The sequence below is a fragment of the Pleurodeles waltl genome, chromosome 4_2, assembly GCF_031143425.1.
Source record: "Pleurodeles waltl isolate 20211129_DDA chromosome 4_2, aPleWal1.hap1.20221129, whole genome shotgun sequence".
In the NCBI taxonomy this organism is placed as follows: domain Eukaryota; kingdom Metazoa; phylum Chordata; class Amphibia; order Caudata; family Salamandridae; genus Pleurodeles; species Pleurodeles waltl.
The window spans coordinates 1,034,865,688-1,034,889,035 of NC_090443.1; the positions used below are offsets into that span (position 1 = coordinate 1,034,865,688).

Genomic DNA, 23,348 nt, shown 5'->3' on the forward strand with positions numbered 1-23,348 from the left:
CGGATCTCCTTTTTTGTACTGGGTGCTCTTATGCGTAAAATGGCTTCAATTTTACTCATTTGTGATCTGATATTCCCGTTTCCAATATGATACCCCAGATAGGGAATTTCATTGAAGGCCAGTCGGCTCTTGGAAGGATTGGCGGTCAATCCGGCCGCTGCCAGTGCTTTAATGATCAGTTCTAAATGGGATAAATGGTCTTCCCAGGTTTCGCTATGAATAACAATGTCATCCAGATAGGCTGCTGCGTATCTGTTATGTGGTCGCAATATAGTATCGATCAGTCTCTGAAAAGTGGCGGGGGCCCCATGTAGTCCAAAGGGAAGTACGTTAAAGTGATATAAACCGGAAGAGGTGGAGAACGCCGTTTTTTCTTTATCTGCTTTAGCTAAAGGAATCTGCCAGTACCCCTTGGTTAGGTCCAGGGTTGACATGTATTTAGGTTTACCCAGCCGTTCTAGAAGTTCGTCTACCCTGGGAAGAGGATACGTGTCAAATTGGGACACGGCATTGACTTGTCTAAAGTCGATACAGAACCGTATAGATCCGTCCGGTTTTGGCACTAATACAACCGGGGAGCACCAGGGACTTTGGGACGGCTCTATAATACCCATGTCTAACATCCTTTTTACCTCCTCTTCAACTATGACCTTCCTTGCTTCGGGAATGCGATAGGGGCGTAACCGGATTATTTTTTCCGGTTGGGTTATGATCTGGTGGTGGATTAGATCTGTTTTACCTGGCATCGGGGAAAACATGTGGGGCTGCTTATTAAGGAGTTGGTTTAGTTGTTGGTTCTGTTGCACTGTTAACTCTGCATTTCGGAGGGGCACCTCGCCCCTTGGGGTGGGGTCCGTGGGGCACCACCCTATTTCTAGCTCTTTTACTGTATTAATTAAACAGTTCATATTTTGATCCACCTGTGATTCCTCCCATCTTTTTAGTAAGTTAACATGAAAGATCTGAAATCGGTTGGGATTAGTTGTTAGTTGTAGCTTATAGGTAACGGGAGTTACTGCTGCTATTACTTTATAGGGTCCTTGCCATTTTGCCAAGAGTTTATTGTCTGAACTGGGTAAAAGCACTAATACTCGGTCTCCCTCTACAAAAGATCGCACTTGCGTGTTCCTATCATAGTATCGTTTCTGTTTCTCCTGGGCTTTTTCCATATGCCCTCTCACATCTTCCCATATTGTTTGTAGTCGAGACTTTAACTCGCTAGTGTACTCTAGGAGAGGCTTTTCCCCGTTTTCGTCTTCCTCCCATAGTTCAGCTGCCATGTCCAATAGGGTTCTAGGCTGTCGCCCAAACAACAGTTCGAATGGACTATGCCCTGTAGAGGCTTGTTCATGGGTTCTGACCGCATATAATACTAGAGGAAGTTTCTTGTCCCAATCTTTACCTGACTCGGAAATCGTCTTTCTCAGGAGGATCTTCAGGGTGCGATTATACCTCTCTACTAATCCGTCTGTCTGGGGATGATAAACCGCTGTCCTTAGCTGTCGTATCCCTAATATTTGACAGATCTGAGCCATTAGGTTGGACATAAACTGGGTCCCTTGGTCCGTCAATATTTCTCGGGGAAAGCCTATTCGTGAGAAGAAACTTATCATGGCGTTGGCGACACTTTTGGTGCTAATACTGTTCAGGGGGATAGCTTCCGGATATCTAGAGGCGTAGTCGACCAATACTAGGATATATTGGTATCCCTTGGAAGACGGTAGAAGTGGCCCGACTAAATCCATTCCTATTCTAGAGAAAGGTACGTCAATAATGGGCAGAGGATGTAGGGGGGCTTTTTTCTGGGGTCCGGGATCGATTAACTGACATCTAGGGCATTGTTGACAGAACTTTCTGATATGAGAAAAAACCCCAGGCCAATAGAACTTCCTTAATAGGTACTCCTCGGTTTTCTCTCTCCCATAATGACCACCCCCCGGCTGACTGTGGGCTAGGTGCAACACCTGCTGCCTATAGGGTTCGGGAACCAATAATTGTTTCTTTTCCCCTCTCTCGTTACTGGTGATCCGATATAGCAGATTTCTATTTATTATAAAGGAGGGACCCTTATCCTCTATGGTTCGAGGTTTGGCGCTTTTCCAGGCATGGATCAGACTGGGATCGTCTCTTTGACTACATCGGAAGGGTGGAAGACCAACGAGGGCGAGTACCTGTGCATTAAGACTATCGTGGTTCATATCTCCTCTTTCATAGGACTTCCTGGCTTCTCGTTTCTCTCTTTTAGTGGGTTTATAGCGGATCACCAGGGTAGGTATGGTTAATTCAGAAAAAGGGGCGCTTCCCAACCAGGTATCCAGGTCATTCTTACTCTGTGTGCTGTCTAAGAGGATCGGAAAGTCTTTAAAGTCTGTTCCTATGATGGCTTCTTCCACCAAACCTTCAACTACCCCCAGCCGTATGGGGGTCTCTTTTCCTTCCCAAAAAAGGGTAGCCCATATTAGGGGGTATTCCCTTGTTTCCCCATGAATGCAGCATATGGATACCGTGAAATCCGGATCAAGGTTATGCTCAGTAATTAGGTCCGCTCTAATTACGGACTGGCTACATCCAGAGTCGATGACCGCCAACGTATCCCTTCCATTAATGGACACTATCTTTTTGTATTGAGTTTCTTTCCCCCCGGTGTAGAATACCCAGCCTCTCGTAACCCCTATTTCCATGGGTTCGGGTTTCCCGGCCTTCAAAGGACAAAAGCGGGCAATGTGTCCCCATTCCCCACAACTAAAACATTGGGGCTGCTGCCCATATGGCTTTTCCATCCCTCGTAATCTTCCCGGTTCCTCTATTAGCCTTTTCCCTGTGGCTGCGGATTTTCCCGGGTTTTGCCTAACGGGTTGAGGTAACAACCGCGGGAGTGGTGTTTTGAATTCGAGGGAGCGGTGGAAAGCGCAGGCCAGCTCAATAGTAGTATTCGTGTCGGGGTTTGGGTGTTGCTTGATCCAATGGCGAGTATTGGTGGGTAGAGCATCTAAATATTGTTCTAGGAGGACGGCCTCGATAACGTCTTCCCTATTCGTCCCTATGGGTCCAAGCCATTTGAGCCCTAGGTCTTTGACCCGGAAATATAAGGCTCGAGGGTTCTCAGCGGGGCCCCACTTGGCCTTCCGGAAGCGAACCCGATAATGTTCTGTATCAAAACCGACCCTTTCTAGGATACTCTTCTTGATGTCCGGATAGGGCGTTGTTCCTCCTGGGTTAACCGCTTGATATGCTGCTTGAAGTGTCCCGGTTAACAAGGGAGCGATATATTGACCCCATCTGTCCTGCGGCCAGGTGGCTGAAAGGGCAACGCGTTCAAAGTTAGTAAAGAAGGCGTCGGGATCTTCGCCTTCCTGATATCTCTGCAAAACGGAACTCGGTACATTTGGATGTACCCTAGTTGCGGCAATGGTATCAGTCAAAGTTTTTATGGCGTTGTCATGTACCAACTGATTGTTGGCCATGATAGTGGCCTGACTTTTAAGTGCATTTTGCAGAGCCTCCCTTTCCACCTTGGCAGCCTTCTGTTGTTCCTCCCATACAATTTGCAGATGGCGTTGGCCCTCAGCCAGTTGCTGCATCATGTCAGCCATTGTGGGTGCACCCTCCATCTTCTAGAATTTCTCCTGTCGCTTGTTCCAATATCCCACTTCTGACACCACTGTAAATGGGTTCGTTATCTGACGTATGCAAGATATTGGAAGAATACGACAGGCACTGCTATTTGAGGGAATAATACTGTTTTATTGATATCTTGGCCAGTCCTCTCTTGTTCCTCTTCACAAGATCAGCCCTAATTTCTATTTCCTCAAAGCCCCTTTTCTTTTCTCTTTCCAGGCTCTGGTGGTGTCTTGGCTCCGTCTTGAGGCGGTCTGGTTTCCCGTCCTCCGGTCGCCCGTATTCCCCAAAAGAAAGGAAAATAAAAATAATCAGGTAAGTGAAAATGAAGTAGGGCTAAGGTAAGGGGTCAGATAGGGGTTAGTAGGGGTGGTGAAACAGGTAGGGCGGCGGTGCTGGTTGTGGTGGGTTTCTCTATTTATTTATTGTGCCTTCTTTCCCCTGTGTCCCGGTCAACCCCTTCTCTTCTTTCTAGGGTTTCTCCGGAGGTGTCCCAGTCCGTGGGTTAAGTAAACGGGTTTCCCCTCTCTCTGCAGGTCTATGCCCTTCCTTTAAAGAAACCTCCCCGTCCTCCCTTTTCTCCCCCCCCCCTCCCTCTTTTCCCTGTGAGCCAACCTGACAGAGTCTGCCAGGCAGGGTGTAGTCGTACCTGGGAGGGCCACGTCCCTCCAGGGGCGCGGCCGGCAAGTAGGTGGTCCCCCGATTTCTCTTCGGTCGGGTTGGGGGTCGCCCACTGGTTCTTCCTGTCCTCGAGGCGTCCCGCCTTCCGGGTCTCTCCCTCCGTCTCGATCACTTTGCTGGCGGTGTCTTCCTCTCCCTTTAGCTCCTGGGTGAAGGTGGGTTCTCTTTTCGTGCTCTGCTCTCCTGCCACGGTGTTTTCTCGCTCTTCCTCCGGCTCCTGGATGGTGGTGGTTTCCTCTCCTCGGCTTCTCCGCGTTCTCGGCTCCTCCTTTTCCTCCGACCTCTCTCCTCGTCCGTCTTCTCTTTTCCTCTTTATGACGCCCTCCGCGTCATACGTCATTCTAGGGGAATCCTCCTCCGTGCCCCGGGGGTATTGGGTTTCTTCCCCGACGGGAGCTTCGGACCCAGGATCGGCACCTCGCCCGTTACAAGGCCCTAAAAAGAGAATTCATATTTCACCGGCAATTAGTGCCAAAGAATCAGTTGTTTTGGTTTCAACTAACGAACATCCAAAAAGCAATGATGCTTTCAGTGACTACTTTGGTACAATAGACTCCATACTTAAATCCTTTTGTGCTACCCTAGAGGAGAAACTTATTACTATGATTACTAAAAGACTTGACTGTTTTTGTAACAATGTGTTTGGTACTTTTGCCCAGTTATTTAATTCAGGAGTATCAAGTGAGGGAGAGGTACGTAGCCGGGATGTGGTAACAAAAGAAAATTCATTACCTATATTGTCATCTCAAGGTTCCGGCACACTCTTGGCCAAATCCCCGGTCATATCTGGCCAAGGTAATGCTGCGAATGAGTTGCCGCAAGTAATCCCTAAAGAAGTTATCATCCTTGGCCCAAATTTTCCCCTATTAAATAAATCCATTAATCAAGCAGATGTATTGCACTTACCTCCTGACTGTATTCCTTATGTCTTGGTTTTAACAAACGTGCCTCCTTTGGATAGTAACAAAAAAGAAGGCACCCAAGCTTTGATTAGGAAGTCTGCTCACTGGCTGAAATCTAAATTCAAATCTAACTATCATCCAAACAATAAGATCCTTATGGCGCGTAGAGTGAAGCGGGTTGGCCACCGAAGAAAAGTGGATGATGGAGTCTGTGTTGTAATCAATTTCGCTAACCCGTGTTCAGTTGATTACCTTTTGGCAAATCTAGATTATTCTAACATTTCAGATAATGGGATCCAAATACACTCCCTGTGCTATTTTTATGACCATTCCCTTTTTCCACAATGTTTTAGTGATGTCCCTAGCAATCATAGCTTAGTGCCAGTTAGGCCATATGTTCAGGTAAATGTTCCTACTAGCAATTGTCCTTTGGCCTTTAGTTCTCTTGACGAGAATGATTGATTTATGGTTATCGTAAGCCCGGGTCCTAAAAAAAAACTTGAGATTAATGACCGACGATGATCATGATGAACCTATACAGGGAGAAAGAGAGAGTATTTTTCATCCCTCCCATTTAAATAATACTGATAAATCGGCATTACACTCAGGACCAAAGCCCATATCCTTGATCCGTTGGAACATTGCGGGGCTTCGATCTAAAATAAATAGCCCGGACTGGACGAGTTTTATATCATCTTTTGACATAATTTGCTTACAGGAAACTTGGTCAAAAGATCCGTTCCTTTTGGATGGGTACACAACTCTTTACCAGCCGGCATTAACTTCTTCAATGGGAAGAGCACGAGCAGGTCTTTTAGTTCTTGTATCCCTACGACTACCATTATTGAAGGCTTCTTTAATTTGGTCTTCACCTTATTTTATGATTGTTCTACTATCTATTAGGGGGTGTAAAGGTATTTTGATTTTTAATTTCTATAACAATGTCCCACATGGTCTCCTTAAAGGAATGCTAGAGGACGTTGTGGACTTTATTGATTCTTCCACTGAATTACAGGATGAAGATTTAGTAGTCTTATGGGTCGGTGATTTTAATACTCCCCTATGTTGTCAGGAAAATTTAGAACTGTGTGCTATTCCCGTTGAAGGCAGAGAGTCGTTAATCCACTTTATTCATTCACCTGAAGGAGAAGCTCGGAACTCCTTTTTATGTAACTTCGATCTGGTTCATGTTAGGGAGAAAGTGGCACTAGATTCTTTAAATGTTCCAACGTTCACAGGGAATTCGAAGGGGAGTACTATTGATTTTATTCTTATTGGCTCCCCTGATTATCATTTAATCTGTGATTTTAAAATAATCCCTCACTGTGCTAGTGACCTCAATCCCTTGTGTATTAACTTAGACTTAATCATTGACCAGGTATCTAGGGATAAGGGATTGAGAAGAAACATCACTTTTCATACAAATTCTGGCCTACGTCTGAAATGGGACAAAATAAACCCAACGACTTTCAATCAAGAGTTTATAAGATCTAGGTTTGACTCCATTAATATTTGTTTATCTAAGCAGTCTGACCATGATCATATGGTTCAAGAATTTGAACTATTAAGTAATGCTATTTCGCATGCTCTTGTGGTGGACAGGCCTACCATGGGTTTGCCCACACATAGATGGTTTGATTCTGCGTGTTAAACTGCGCACAAAAAATGTAAAGATGCCCTTAAAACAGTTCCTTCTTCCCGTCATTTAATTAAATTAGCTAGGGCTGAGTATAAGGCCACCTTGGAAAAAAGGAAATCAGAGATAAGGTCTAAGTCGTGGGAAGAGTTACAGGCTGCGTCCGATCTGAAGGATACTTCAAACTTTTGGAAGGTGGTCAATCATTCATATTTCTCGGACAGTAACACTAAGGTTGATGATTGTCTTATTGCAGAAGAGGTTTGGTTGAACCACTTTAGGAAAGTATTTGATCCAGATAATGACTTTCTGACTAAGAAGGATAATATTACCAACCGGATCAACACAGACCCTAATACAAACACCCTAGATATTTCATTTGATCTACATGAGATCCTTGGAGCCATTAGTCGTTAAAAACAAGGGAAGGCTCCTGGCCCTGACTGTGTTCCCGTTGATATCTTTAAATCTATGCCTAATCTTTGGGGTCCCCTAGTTACAAATGTCCTAGAACTGCTGTTAAAAGTAATATACCCCCTTCTTGGAAACTGGCAATTATTATTCCTATATTCAAAAAGGGCAATAGACAAGACCCTTCTTGTTACAGACCAATATCTTTGATTGATTCTACGGCCAAGATTCTGGGCAGTGTGATTTTATCTCGCCTGGAGGATTGGGTGCTAAAGGCACAGATTTTATCTCCAATTCAATTTGGTTTTAGACCCGGTTTGGGTACAGTTGAGCAAGTATTAAACTTGCATCTCATTCTTAGTAAATACGTAACTGCCAAAAGGGAGTTAATTCATATGGCCTTTATTGATTTATCCAGCGCATTTGACTTGGTAAATAGGGAGAAGCTATGGCAAATCATGGAAACCATGGGGTGCGATGCGACCCTATTGGAACTTATAAAGCGTCTTCATATGGATTTAAAGGTTTCAGTTCAGTTTGGCCCATCGGTACAGAGAACTGCCCCCATTTCCTCATTTAGGGGAGTAAGGCAGGGATGTATTTTGGCCCCCTTTCTTTTTCTGATATATATAAATGGGCTTTATGACTTTTTGATAAAAAATGGGAAAGATGTACCAAAGATGGGTCAGAGATTGCTTCCAGTTTTATTATATGCAGACAATGCTGTACTTATTGCACACACTGCAAATGGTTTACAAGGCCTGTTGGACCTCTTTTTGAACTACATGCTTGATTTGAAAGTTAATTATTCTAAGACATTTGTTATGACATGTGGCCCCCGAAATACAAAATCTAAACAATTTACTATGGGGGGCAATATCATTAATAATGTGAGGGATTTCTGTTATCTAGGTATGCATATAAGTTCTTCCATGCTTTGGAATACTCACCTTATATTTAAGACCCAACAAATGGCAAGGAACACTGAAGCGATTTTTTGTTTTACTCGTAAACTTGGTCATAGACCGTCTTCTCAGATCATGATGCTATATAATTCCAAGTGTGCCTCAGCAGCCCTATACGGGGCTGGTGTCTGGGACCACATCAAAGTACCCACTCTCCAACGTATTGAGAATAAATTTATGCGCAGATTATTGATGGTGAAGAGTATAGCAAACATCATTATCCACGAGGAGGTGGGCCAATGCTTTTTAGAGGACACGGTCTCTATTGCCCCCCTTTTGTTGTGGATTAGATGTTGGACGAATCCAGCGGCAAGTCTTGTGCAGGAATGTATTACTGAGTGCATACAGTTGGCCAATTCGAACAGGATTCCCTGGCTCTCGTATTTGCGATCATCTTTTGACAAGCTGTGGCTTATGTATATGTTTGAAGAACCACAACTGCTAACCACAACTGCTGAAATCATGTCACTCTGAGCATACTCTAGACGTAAGACTTCATAGTTGTTTGAAACTGAAATCTTTAGATTCTTATACTCAGATCGTTACGGCCTTACATATAGAACCTTATGAGACTTGGTTTTCTTGTCCAAAAATATATTCTCTTTTAACTCTTTTTAGACTGAATTTGATTCATTTTAAGGTGGCCTTTCCCAATCAGTGTATGTGGCAAAAAGACTTACCACCTTGGCCCTGCGATGCTAGTTCAAAGCAGAGTACTTCCCACTTTTTTCTTTTTTCTTCCCTTTACGCTACCCCTAGAAATGTTTTTATCTTACCTATTTTACGTACACTAGCACCGATCCATTATAAGGAAGCCTTGATATATTTTCAGAAATTATCAAACGTCAAAATTTGTTTTCAGGTATTAAACTTTATTAGATAATCTATTGGTATTAGGAACCGGTATTAACATTTTGTAATTTATTAATCTATTTATGCTAACTTTTAAAATCTGTTTTGTTTAAAATGTTATACTTCATATGTGGTATAGGATAGTTTTATTCCATATGGAGTAAGGATTTCTATTATATTTTATGGTATTTAAAAATGTTGGTACTATATTTTATGATACTAGTAAACTTTTTGATAAGAATATTGGAATATCCGTGAAAGAGGAACTTGGATTAGACTACTTTGCCCTCTTTTTTGTAATCTATGTATGATATGATCTTTTGAGATGTGTTTTAATTTGTTTCTTTTTTCTGTTCGCCTGCTCACTTGGATATGTGATTTTATCTGTACTTTTATGGCAACTGCCGAATAAAGATCTTTGACTGACTGACTGGCCACCCTTGCATGTGTTAAAAGCAGGGCACCTAACTCTACTGAGGACCTGAAGTAGTGGAGGCAGGACACTGTTCACTCGACTCAGCACTAACATTAAAAAAATATTAAATATTCAGGCAAGTCTTTATTTAAAGGTTAACTGAAGTTAAAGAAAGGAAGTGACTAGGTTGTCCTGCACCACTTAACTAAAGGAAGACCTTGAATTTAAAAGCCATCTCACAGCAAAAGTGAACAAATGTGCTGGCAGCATGAAAGCAGCGTTCCGATTGGATGGAGTGCACAGCCAGGGCGCTCCGAGGCAGAGTGGGGGCCTCTGCCTGCTGTCTCCATCCCGGCAACACAGTGTCGGGTTGGAGAGAGCCAAGTGCACATGTGTGTTTGGCCAGCCTGAGACGGCCAAACACATATGTGCACTGATGAGAGTGCTGTGCACTCCCCCTCTATCCCTGTCATCGCCCGTGGCCCCGCCCTCTGAAAATAAAAATTATAATAAACATAGTTTATAATAATTTTTAGGGTCGAGCATGCGTATCGCTAGCGAGACGCTTTAGGTATTAGAAAAGGGCTCGGAGCCCTGTCAACGTCACATCAGTGTCTTTCATTGGCAAGTTGGCTTGCCTGTTAGACTCTGCTTCTTTTGATTAGTGGAAGGCATGCATACGTCATGCCTTTTCCGGTGGTTAGCCCTCCTCGAACGCAGCGACCAAGTACAGAAAACATACGAGGCTCGCTGGGGTTGTGGACTACTTTTTCTCTATTTTACGCAGTTAATTACACTTTAGCCGATAGTTACATGTGAACTGTAGCAGCGCAATTGTGCTGTTTTTTTCTTACTTGCAGGCTTGCCTTGTATGTCACAAGGAGCTGCTGTTTGGGTTTTGGGAATGTCGTGAAAGTGTCATGCGGATCGGCTGTATTTTAGAAATGAGACTCTGAAATATTGCAGCGGTGTGACACTGATAATCATTGCCGCCATGCATATTGTGCGCTATATCATTACTTTGCGTATTACTTTCCATGTACGTTGTCACAGTTGGCGATATCAGTTTATTAAAGAACCATTTCTTATTACAGCCTTGTCATGTATACTTAAACACACATCAGTGGCAGAGATTTGTGCAGGCATTTCAATTTCAGACAACTTTAAGATTGGTTATGGACATGTCGCTGTTTTGAATACTGATGAAAATGGTACCTGTGGCACCGGTGTTTTTCCTCATATGGGCGTATGCCTGTAGTTGCATCGACGCCCACTGATACCCAGTGACAATCACACACCAAACATACAGTGAATCATGTACATGGTAACGCTATTGCTCATCAGAGAGCTATGGGAGACCAAATGAAAGCCATAATTCTGGAATTTGAGCGACAGAGGATCTGAAGTAGAAATAGTTGCGTGTATGATAGAATGGCGACAGCACCATCGTAATGCTGAGATGTCAACAATATTGTCGACAGTGGTCAGCACAGTTTTAGTTTTTATAGGGCGAGCTTAGCAGCGCACAAGCACTGCTTTTCTGACGAGTTGGCATGTATCTGGGCTAACACGCCCACCGCACGCCCATCACTGCCAGTGGTTCATTGGCTTGCCTTTCAAAAAGCCTTTGTTTTCGGTGGTAACTGCTTTTACGTTTGTTCCTCCTCAGGGTGGTTTTATTACGGCCTTAGCCATCGACCCTGTTACATGGCTATTTGCACTTTTGCAGATAACTTTGCGGGCAAACTTCTTTTTTTTTTCTTTTTTGTCTCTCTTTGCGCTGACAGCGGCTCTTTGAATCGGCTCACTTATGTCAAAAGTTTTACTTTTTATTTTCACTTTGTGTGGCAAGAAAAGTCCAGTTGGAAATTTACAATGTTAATAGCTCTACCTCGAGCAAACGCGAGACCCATTGCATTGCAAATGCTTGTTATTTTTAGGGTCGAGCCTGCGTTGCATGCGCTCGTGCATGCGTATCGCAGCAAGACTCTTTTGTATTTAGAAAAGGGCTCGGAGCCCTGTCAACTTGACGTCAGTGTTTTTTATTGGTTCGTGGGCTTCCCTAATAAAATCTGCTTGCTTTCATTAGTCGAAGGCACCCATATGTCATTTCTTTTCCGGTGGCTAGCTCTCCTCGAGCGCAGCGACCAAGTACAGAAAACATGCGAGGCTCGCTGTTTTCCATCGGGCACGTGGACTTTTTTTTCTCTAATTTACGAGCGTGATCTCGCTTGGCAGAAGTCGAGCGCTTTACATACTTGATTTCACTTTTTCGGGTTATGTACATAAATGCACTTTTGCCCGATAGGTGAAAAGTCGGGTTAAGAGTTTACAACGCGATCAGCTCTAACATGAGCAAACGCGAGACCCGTTGCATTGTAAATGCTTGTTTGGTTTGCAGCTGCTGCTGCTGGCGGGGGCAATGCTCCTCCGCCATAGCGGAGGAGCTGCCCCTGCTCATTAGCAGTGTGATCCTCGCATTTGCATCTGAAAGGTTGTCTCTGCCCTCTCACCCTCTGGGCTCTTTAACTCAAGGCTGCCTAGAAGAAAAAAGACAAAAAGCCAGGAGCTAAATTTTATTTAGCATTTCACTACTCTGCACTTTGGTACTACGACACAGGATGCTATCATCCATTTTTTTTTGGGGGGGGGAACCAATGACGTGTTGCATTCTGGAGCTTGTAGTTTTGCTTTTAACAGTTTCATCATGGGCTCAAAACCACAGCATACAAACCTCTGTTGGATAAAATGCCAGAATTGGCGGCTTGTCAGCTATGTTTTAAAATGTTACGAAGTTGCCTTGCCAGCTGTTTTTCTAAACGTTACCAGGTCGACTACTCCATTTTAAAACATGATTATTTCATGCATAAGGCAAAAGTAATCTCTGCTAACATATTCTGTGATGCTCCACTCTTTCACTTGCATCATGCATTAAAACAAGCACTGGCAATGGGAATCATTTTTTCTTATGTGTAGGGGAAGGTTTTGTACTGAGGTTAACAACACAAAGGTACAACATGGATAGCAACAGTGCATCTTGCCCTAACACAAATAATATGTTAAGGACAGGTGGCAGCAGCAGAAGGAACATAACCGGGTTCTCTCACACATAGTGGACAGGTACGGCCCCAGTACATAAAGGGTGAGTGAGAGGCGTTGAAGGACTGTTGTACAATTTCAATAAACATCTTGTCTGAAAGAGTAGTGCAGAGGAGGCCAAGGAGACAAGCTCATCCTGGACCTCCTGCCCTGGTGCACGCCACTGGGTGCCACTTTGTTTATAGCTAATTTGCAAACTTTTACATAAAGTGGTTTGGATTCTTTCACATTCGATTATAATGTGAGCACTGAGTGCTCCATTTCTGGAATGACTGTTTTATTATTCACTCAAGAGTCAAGTGAGTTGTCTTGTTTTTATTTTATAGTTTGAGATACATTATGTCAGTCATGAAAACTTTATTCGACTTGAATAGTCATAAAAGCACATAGCATGATACAAAATGTCATTGAACAATAAAAACAACACATCAATGAAACATCAGTTAAGTTTCGCAGGAGGTGCACAATCCCCCATCCCGGCTGCCAGAAGGCAGCTATTAGGCATGGTGCTTCCTGGTGGGAAGTGCCCTCTTATAAAACTTACAACAGCTTTGCAAGTTTCAGAGCAGTCAAGAGATAATAAAAACCTAAAACCTTCTTGGTGCAAGCTGAAGCTATGCAAGAGGAAGTAAGAAGGTTGATGTTGTGGTTTTATAAGGTGCACAAAAAACAGAAAAGTGCAATCTAGATTGTCTGGAAGTGTTATCGCAAGGGCATGGGGGAAGGTTTGCCAGCCATCCACTTTGGACTGGGAATGCAAGTAAAAATGTGCAGTGCCCAAACAAAGCCTGCTTAAGTAAAATCTGTATTGGGGACTCGATACAATAGATAGATAAAATTGCATCTCATGGCTAGGGGGCACAACGTCATAGTGGCTCGAGACAGCTGAAGGGATTGTCGCCAACAGTTGGTCTGTGCCCTTTCAAGGTACGCTGTATTTATTTGGGCTCTAGCTGAGGGCAAGATATGGGTTGGGCCATCAAAGACACCCGTGAAGCCCAAATCGCCAGGAGCACGCATCACGTATCCCATCCAGGGAATTTGTTCCTGATTGCCCAAGGTCTAGCAGTCCTGGAGAATATGTTGAGAAAATTCTGGTTCTGGTGTCTGCCATAATTTAACCTACAATAACAGGAGTGACCAAGCCTAGATTGTCCTCTATATAGTTCAAACCCACCTCTGTGTGACAAAAGGAGGGAGACGATCCCTGAGGGATCATCGAAAGCTCCTAAGGCAGCTATTCTCTACGACTTGGAGTTTAACAGTTGCAGTGTCCCACTCTCCCGCCCCAAGGGTGGCAATAAAAAAAACACTTGAATTTGTAGAGGGCTATCATTTCCCTTACGGGCTTATGTCCTAACTTGGCCACGAAGCAAAAAAGTGCTTCGATTGCTCTGTTTGTTTGGTGCTCCCTCAAGACCAGCAAAGGGTCCCACTTTAAATGTGTTTTAAAAAGAATCCCCAGGTAACAAAAACTTGGTACTTAATCAACCGGGTTTCCCTGAATGTAAAAAACTTTGGACCTAGTTTTCTTTGGACCGCAGACCATCATATAAGATTTACGATGATTGATGTTCAAGTCCAAAGAAGACAAACTCTACAAAGGCGCCATGGGCTTTCTGCAAGCTAACGGCAATCCCTGCAAGGATAACGCCATCATCAACATAAAGGAGCGTGGGGATGAAACAATTGCCGACCCTTGGGAAATCCAGTTTATTTTGCAATAAATAGGCTTCCAGGCCATTTATGTAGATCAAGAACAGAATGGGAGACAAAATACATCCCTGGCGGACGCCTTTGGTTGAGGCTAAAGAATCTGTAAATTTGCCACCGGGACCATATCATATTTTAACAATGGTGATCCAGGGTATTCTCTGGAGGAGATTAATGAGGGATTCTTCCACTCCCATAGCACCCCTCATCTCCCACAGTTTGCCACGGTTCACAGTCTCAAAAGCGCTAGACAAGTCCATGAAGGCTGGGTCTACAAAACCCTTCATGGACTTGCTATATTTGCAGTTGGAGGCAGCACGTTCTGGTTGGCTGAGGCAAGAACCTGGCCAGGCAGATCCCACCACTTCCAACAAGGGTGGGTGATTACAATCGCTGTATAACCTGTGCGTACCCTTGGGTAGCTCGGCACGGAGCACTCAGGCTTATCACAGAGGCAATGTGTAAAGCAAAGACACAGCACTTCCTGCCACAACCACGCTGCACGGCAGAAAGGAGATTTCACACACAGTGTATGTATAAAAAAGATTGTATTCAACACACACATTGGCAGTACAGTATAACTATAATGTAACTCGGACATATACCCCACTTAGCAATGGATGTCGCGCTATGAGGCCCAACTGTACTAAGCACTACTCCTGAATGTACACACTAGGAAAAGCATACATTTCCTCTCCGCACCCACATAAGGTGCCAGACGTTTCCGCACAGGTCTCACCCTAGAATTGCCTACAATGAGTATAACACATAAATTCAGGCTGCAGCCCGGTTCCCAACATTAGCAGCAAAATGTACACGCAAGGTTTACAACACTTTCGCGCAGCACTGAGGGCAAAGCTGCACTAGTAAGACGTAATGCCAACTGTAAGTAATCCCTGACAGGATAAACGTGACCAGCTGCACCACGGTACTGCCTTCGCATTCACCTGCACTCACTCCCCCACATCCACGCTGCTCTGTTGTGCGGTGCCACGGGTATCAGTCAGCCTGTGCTCACACTCACTCATATGCACTCACTCCCAGCACCCTAATGCGGTGCGTGATATCCGGATAGTGGATGCCACTGTGTTTGCGTGCACCCTGGGTACCAAACCGCCCTTCACCAACCAACCAGCTGTGGCTATCCCACCCCTCCACCAGCCAAAGATTGCATCAACCTTTCTCTAGTTACTAGGCCGCTTGCGGCTAAGTCACAACTCTCAGGGTTCTGAGGTCAAGTTGGTGGAAAGTAAAGACAACCGCCGGTAAGCAATTAAGGAGGAGACGTTCGGGCTCCTCACAGCAGGTTCACTCAGAAGTCTGCAAACACAGGTGGAGGGTCCTTGGGGCCGCCGTTAGACACCGTGGTGCTAGCCCAGCCAGATAATTCAATATTACCAAATAGTTAACAATTTCAGCACCTCGGGAACGGAGAGGTGCTGTCGGGACTTGTTGATGTGAGTCGTCCTCGATACTTCCAGTTGCAGAAGACAAGTTACTAGGCCCGCATCTCCTGTACCAGTAGATGACATGTCTGGGGCACGAAGACTCAAGTGACCCCAGATGGTTACAATCCCACGTGAAAAGTGCTCATTGCTGTACCTCCTCAAAAAGCAAGCACAACATCAGGGGTCTGGTGATTGGAATCACCCTGACCATACGTTCATTCACAAACCAATTCCCAAGGTGGTACCTCTTCGGATAGAGGCACCAATCTGGTGCCTGATGACTTGAACCGTACCAGACAATCCTGGATTCTCCAACGAAGGATGTAAATCCTGCACCTCTCTGAGAGGCACAATGTCTAGTACACGATGACTTGAGTCGCACTAGTCCATCCGGTCACACTCGGAACTTGGTTTCCGTACCTTTCTGGAATGAGGCACACTGTCTAGTACACAATGACTTATAATCGCTCCAGACTCCCTGGTCACACGTTTCAACGCAAGTTCAGCCGTGCCATACGAGGCCAAGTACAGCACAACACAGGTTGCGCCCCCCACCTCCAAGGGTTGCATGAACAGGGCACCGCACACAATGAGCATGTAGCGGAGGCTCACATGAGAGAAATGTGACACACTCATCTATAGGGCGCCTTGCGGGGTCCCACACTGGGTGAGCCTGATCACACCAACAAGACGTTTTGGCATGCAGTGGTCCCCACGATGAGGGGCCACTCACCTGAAGTGCGGGCAGTCCTTGGCAAGCTGCACACCAGGCAATTCTGGTCTCCAGACACAGTATTAAGGCCACGCTAACACTGCTGCTGCCAAGTGACATCCAGCATACGATGTAGAGGACACCGCTCTCCAGATATTACCAGTCATCGATGTAAGTCCTTCTCAGGAGGTCTTTGATGTCCCTGAGACCTCCTCAGAGAACAGGAGGCAAGCCAACCTGCCTTTTGAGAGATGCTTCACAAAAGCAGGCAATCAGCCTCAGGCCAGCCTCTAAGCAGGAAGGGGAGTGCGTATTCTCTCCTCGGACAGTTATCCTCCTGGGCACAACAGATTCCTCTGGCAGTGTGCCCACACAGCCAGTAAAGGTTACTCTGCCTTGCAGACACTGAGTACCCCTAGTTATACTAGATGGTTCCTTTGAAGTTTGGGGTAGTTCAAAGGGTTCTCCTTTGAACCACAGATGTCTCCCCTAAATTTCCTCTCTTTCTACTCTGAGGCTCTGGAATGCAGATGTTTATCTTTAGTGGGTAATGCTCTAGCTCCAAGAGGCCTAGAGTCAAAAACATCTCACCCAAATCTATCTATGGAGGCCCCAAATGGCAGGGATCTATCGTTCTGAATGCAACATTTTTTAACAGTTGCCTGGGGAATGCACAGATGTGCTCGACCCCCTTAGAATGAAGCCTAATTTATAAGACACCACAACCACTTCAGAACCTAGAAATGCCCACTTCCCAGAAGTGGCATTTCTAGGGCATCAATGACAAAACCACCTTTCCCATCAGAGGGGGTTTGTCATCCTGAGTCCAATGATCCTAAACATCATTAGGCTGCTCCCCTGCAATCCACTATTACAATAATATCACTCATTCTCCCCTGTTACCTTATGGGCAGAGCAGCACTCATTGGTAGTGCGAACACGCATGAGTACTCGGCACCCCCTGGGCACATATGCCCTGTCGCACCCCCATACCCGCTGGGGCATGTGGGGCACTTTCGTTAAAGCCACCCAAAAAGTGCACATGTGCCAATACTGGCCTACTCTATCAGGCTCAGTTCCTATATTAAGGTACGATGCACAAATGTGCACACCCTGGCAAGTGATGCCAGCTCCTGTACCTACATAAGAAAACCACCCGGGTGCAAGCTGCACAGCTACGTGCGTGATACTTCCAGGGTGCCGGCACTTTCAGACTGTACTTACAGTGGGAAAGTGCCCAGGGCTGGTGGCCCTTTGAGAGTACCAGCAAAAACATTCTAGAAAAAAGCAAAACACTTTAGGGTAACCACTACCTCTATGAGTCAGGTCGAACACTTGCCAACAATTAGTGAGAGGTTAAGACACTGCTCAACTGTTCCCATTCTGTGCCTAAAGCCGCACTGAGTCCCCGATGGAATGTTGTTTGCCCTTTCCCACTCTTCCAGTCACACCAATAGGACCCTACCCAGGACCTTGGCCTTATAATCAATTGAGGACATTGGCCTGTAACACACCGGGTCATTTCTATCACCTTTTTAAAAAATTGGGACTACTGTGGCCTCTTTCCAGGTTGAAGGGAGTGGTCCAATAATGGCTACTCTAAAGATGTTAGTGAGCTTTGGGGCACAAAGGGCAGGATTATTTTTGAAGAAGTCCACTCGGACTCCATCTGGTCCAGGTGCTTTCCTGCCCGTGCCTAGCTTAATGACTAACGCCACCTCCTTCACTGAAACGGATCGGCCAGATCCCTATCTTTCACCATGCCAGGTCCATCTCTAGATGATCTATCGCGTTATTGGCGGGGTTAAAAATGCAGGAGAAATGTGTCGCCCATGCTGTCTCTGAGACAAGGTCATCAATGTTGGAAGGAGGTCCCTCCGGGAACAGTGGACGATTGATGACATCCCAAAATGTCTTCATGTCTTTTGAATGACCCGCCACCAACAGATCGGACTAGGCTTTGGTTCTAAGCTCAGCCTTTCTGGCCCTAATTATGGCTTTATAGTGTTTTCGTGCAGCAATGATCACTTCCCTGTTTTTTGGGACAGAATTAAGGGCTGCTTTAGCTGTTTATGGGCTTTTGTACAGGCGCTATCAAACCACGTAAAAAGAGGGGGGGTGAGAGTGGGCCGTTTAGCTGTTTGCTCTAGTGATAAGGCCCAGCACAAGTTCTCAAAGTCCTTTACCAGGGCACCAGAGGTACCTTCTACTAACAAGAACCTATTAGCTCAAGATTTTCGAACACAATTTTGGCCTCAAAAGCTTTAGGGTCAACCTGTTCCCATTGTATTCTGGGGCCTTTATTTGAGCTGTACATAATGGGAATATCTGCAGGCTTAGGTTCCACTGGCCCAAGTTTTAATTTTAGGTTTGCTGCTAAAGGGTTGTGATCACTGGCGCAGTGTGGAATAACCTTGAAGTTGGTGACCAAACAATTATGATCGTCTTCACTGACCTTTGGCCAGCATCTGATTCTCCCCACCGTGCTGCTGCTGCTCCACACGCTGCTCCAGGTTCACGTGTTCGAAGCCCCCCTCCACCTGCAGGCTCCACCATCGTTGGTGGTCCAGCGGTGAGCTCTGTCTCTGTTTCTCCTACCTTCTGCTTTTTTACTCTTCCTTTTTCCTTCTATTTGTTTCCTTTTTTCCCCATTTCTGCTGCTTTCCTCGCCTTTTCCATTTCTGCCGCTTCCCTCGCCCCTCTCCCTTCCTGCCCCTGCCGCTGCCCCGTCCCTTCGCCTCACCCACATCTCAACACCACTTTTCCACCTCCCAGCTGACCAGCCCCTCCTACCTCCCGGCCCTTCTTAATGACGGCCGCTGCGTGGTGACAGAGCGACTTCACTGACCCTTGGTCAGCATCTGTTGCTGCCCACCGCGCAGCTCCACCTGCCTGCTGCTGCACTTCACGCTGTTCGAGGTTCAGGCGTTCGAGGCCCACCCCCACCTGCAGACTCCTGCCTCGCCTCGTCCCTGGTGGTCCACTGGTGAGCTCCGTCTCTGTTTCTCTTGCCTTCTGCTTTTTTGCTTTTGCCTTTGCTTTTTCCTTCTAATTTTCCCTTTGTTTTCCATTTCTGCTGCTTTCCTCACCTTTTCCCTTTCCCATTTTCACCGCTTCTCTTCCTTCCCACTCCTGCCGCTGCTCCATCCCTGCAGCCCGCCCCCCTCTCAGCGCCGCTTTCCCGCCTCCCAGCTGACCAGCTCCTCCAACCTCCCTGCCCTTCTTACTGGCAGCTACTGTGCAGACGCTCGCAGTGGGTGCACGGCTGGCGCGCCAAAGGCAAACCCGTCTGCACCCATCCATGCCAGGACTGTGGTCAGCCCCATGGACCCTGGTCCCTGCGCCGTTCCTCGCTACTACGCCGGCACCCTCCACGCCCTCAACACTGGATGATCCACCACCAGCCACCTGGCGTCACCAAAGGACACGCATGACCCATTCACCTGCCGCAACTGTGTCTTCTCCTGCCTCTGCACACTGGATCCTTCAACCACACGCCCACCTAGTACTGGATCCGCCACCTCATCCTTCCTTCTCAACACCCGTTCCCTCATCGAACATGCGGTGGAGATCTGGGACCTGCGTGACTCCATCTCTCCAGACGTCACCTTCAAGGAAACCTGGATGAACCCCACCTCAGCCCCGGACATCGCCACCGCCACCACCATTCTCGATGGCTACAGAATCATACACAAGGACCTCATGAACTGACTGGGAGGAGGCATTGCCATCGTTCACAGAAACACCCTGCACCTCACTATTAGCTCTGATGACCACTCGCCCAGCATGGAGCACCTCCACTTCCAGATCCAGACCAACCCGAACACCACCCTCGGCGGCACCTTCGATACAGACCCGCTGGGCCCCATACCCCTTCAGCGAATCCATGGCCAACTTCATTGCACACCATGCTCACACCTCAATGGACTACATCGTCCTCAGTGACCTCAATTTCCAACTGCAAAACCTCAACGACCACAACACATATTCCCTACTGAGGAACCTTGCCACCCTGGGACTCAAACAACTGGTCATTTTGCTAACCCACTCAGTAGGACACATGCTCAACCCCTTCTACTCCACTAGCAACGACATCCCCATCACCCACACCTTCGAACTGCACTGGACTGATCACCACTGCATCCATTTCTCCTTCCCCAAACCCACCTCATACACCTTCACCCACGGAGAAGCTGGAACAAGGTCTCTGAAGCCCAACTCGCCACCGCCCTCTGCCAAACACCACCACCAGCCACCAAGGACGCCAACACATCAACACACAACCTCCACCAATGGATATCTGACTGCATCAACACACTGGCCCCCCTCAGGAAACCCTCCGATAAACATCCCCCCAACAAAGCCAGATGGTTCCTCCCCCCTCCAAGAGTCTAAGCACACCTGCAGACGGCTTGAGAGAAGATGGAGGAGCAGCAAGACCCTGGCCGACTGCTCAGCCTTCGAAACCAGCGGCACCACACACCACCACCACCTCATCAGAACCACAAAGATAACGGCCATTCAGGAACTCTTCAACGCCAATGCACGCAACAGCAAAGAACGCTTCACTGTGATCAGAGAATTCACCAAACATAGCATGGACACCACAGACATCCCCCCTCCCAAGACCTCTGCAACAACCTCGCCACATTCTCCTACCACAAGATCTTAGACATCTACAACAGCTGCGCAACCCAACACCCACCCACCCCACCCTCAACCATTGCACCCAAAGGCTCCAGTTCCCAGCCGACCCTGCTCGACTGAACCATTCTCTCTACTGATGACACCCCAAAGGTCATGAAAAGCATCCACTCCGGAGCCCCCTTTGACCCATGTCCCCACCACATCTTCAACCGAGTCGGTGCCGCCATCGCTCCAGAACCATGCCGCACCAGTCTGCCACTTTCCCAGAAGACTGGAAGCATGCAGAAATCAGCCCACTGCTGAAGAAACCCTCTGCCGACTTGATGGACCTCAAGAACTACAGACCCATCCCTCTGCTCCCCTTTCCAGCCAAGGTCATTGAGAAGGCCATCAATGCCCAACTCACCAAATTCACTGAAATCAACCACACCTTGGACCTCTCCCAATCAGACTTCAGAAGCAACCACAGCACCGAGATCGCATTCCTTGCAGCAACAGCCGACATCTGCACTCTCCTCGACCGAGGCAAAACCTCAGCCCTCCTCCTCCTGGACCTCTCTGCTGCCTTTGACGCTGTCACCCACCACACCCTCTGCACTGGACTCCACGACGCCGGCATCTGCAGCAAAACCTTAGAGGGGATCCGCTGCTTCCTCACCGGCCAATCCCAGAGAGTCAGGCTCCCACCATTCTCCTCAAAACCAACAGAGATCAGCTGGGGAGTTCCTCAGGGCTCCTTTCTGAACCCCACCCTCTTCAACATCTACATGCTACCCATCGTTAACATTGTCAGAACCCACAAACTCACCATCGTCTCCTATGCTGACAACACCAAGATGACTCTTTTCCTCACCGACGAGCCTACAACCGCAAAATGCAACTTCCACTACAGAATTAAGGCAGTCACCGCCTGGATGAAGGACAGCTGCCTGAAACTCAGCTTCAACACAACTGAGGTCCTCGTCCTGGGCCCCACCCCCTCCACCTGGGACAACTCCTGGTGGCCCTCAGTGCTCGGAACCACCCCTTCCCACACCAATCGAAAATGCTCGCAACCTCTGCATGATCCTCGACTCCTCGCTCTCAATGAACCAAGTCAACACCGTCTCGTGCTTGCGTTTCCACGCACTGCCTGCTCCAAAAGATCTTCAAATTGATCCCGATCGACTTCAAGAGAACAGTCACCCAGGTGCTCGTCAGCAGCAAATTAGACTGTGCAACACACTCTGTGCCGGCACCACTCAGGCACTCCCAAAGAACTTCGGAGAATCCAGAATGCCTCGGCCAGGCTCATCCTGGACATCTCCTGCCACAGCCACATCTCCAGTCACCTGAGAGACCTTCACTGGCTCCCGATCAACAAAAGAATTACCTTCAGGCTCCTCATGCACGCCTACAAGGCCCTCTGCCAACATCGGACCCGCATACCTCAACTACGGCCTGACCTTCCACATGCCCACCAGACACCTCCGCTCCGCCCAACTTGCCCTCACCACAACCCCAAGGATACGCAAGAACTCAGCTGGAGGAAGATCCTTCTCTTACCTCGCCTCAAAGACACTCTTCGGCTACACCTCAGGCAATCACCCTCACACCTCAATAAAAGAAAGATCTTAATACCTCTCTTCGAATTAACTCCTACTACTCCACCCTACCTCCCCCAGTGCCTTGAGAGCCTTATGGGTGATTAGCAGCGCTTTACAAGACCCTGATTGATTGATTGATTGATTGTTAGTTATTAGCATAAAATCAATAGTGCTGGACTTGTTTCCTCCCATGAAAGTTGGAGGATGAGAACGAGAACCTTTCTCGCAATCAGACAGGAAGGCTATGTTGTTTGAGATTACAATATTGTTCAAGGCATCCCCATAGTGGGAGTGCCTAAAATGAGGCACTGCCAAACCTACATGAATTTCCACTCCACAGAGCCTTGTATGGCTAAAATCGCAAACCGGGCAATTGAAACCCCCTACTCACAGAATGCAAGGGGGTAACTGCAGGTAATTACATTTATGGTTGCGTCATTTAACAGAATAACAACTTCTGTATTTCTCTGTTCAAAATGTCATCGCAGAAGTTCACGATCAAGGTGTCTACAATCCCAGGGCCAAAGAACCAGAGCAGTTGGTACCAGGGGGAGGAAGTAAGGGTTTAACATTTGCCTGTGAAGCTTGACAGAAATGAGAACAGCAAGACCACCACCACCCTCCCCGAGATAGCAGGGACCGCAGGATTGCAGTAAGAGCGGT

At 46.9% G+C, this 23,348-nt stretch overlaps 1 protein-coding gene across 1 annotated transcript in view; it reads left to right on the plus strand.

Moving 5' to 3' along the window:
* LOC138293656 (apolipoprotein L3-like) overlaps window positions 1–23,348 on the plus strand; it is a 165,081-nt gene that overhangs the window by 54,896 nt on the left and 86,837 nt on the right. The window contains exon 4 of the mRNA XM_069232948.1: window positions 3,838–3,933. The gene's annotated coding sequence lies outside the window, so the exon portion shown is untranslated. The remainder of the gene's footprint in view (window positions 1–3,837; window positions 3,934–23,348) is intronic.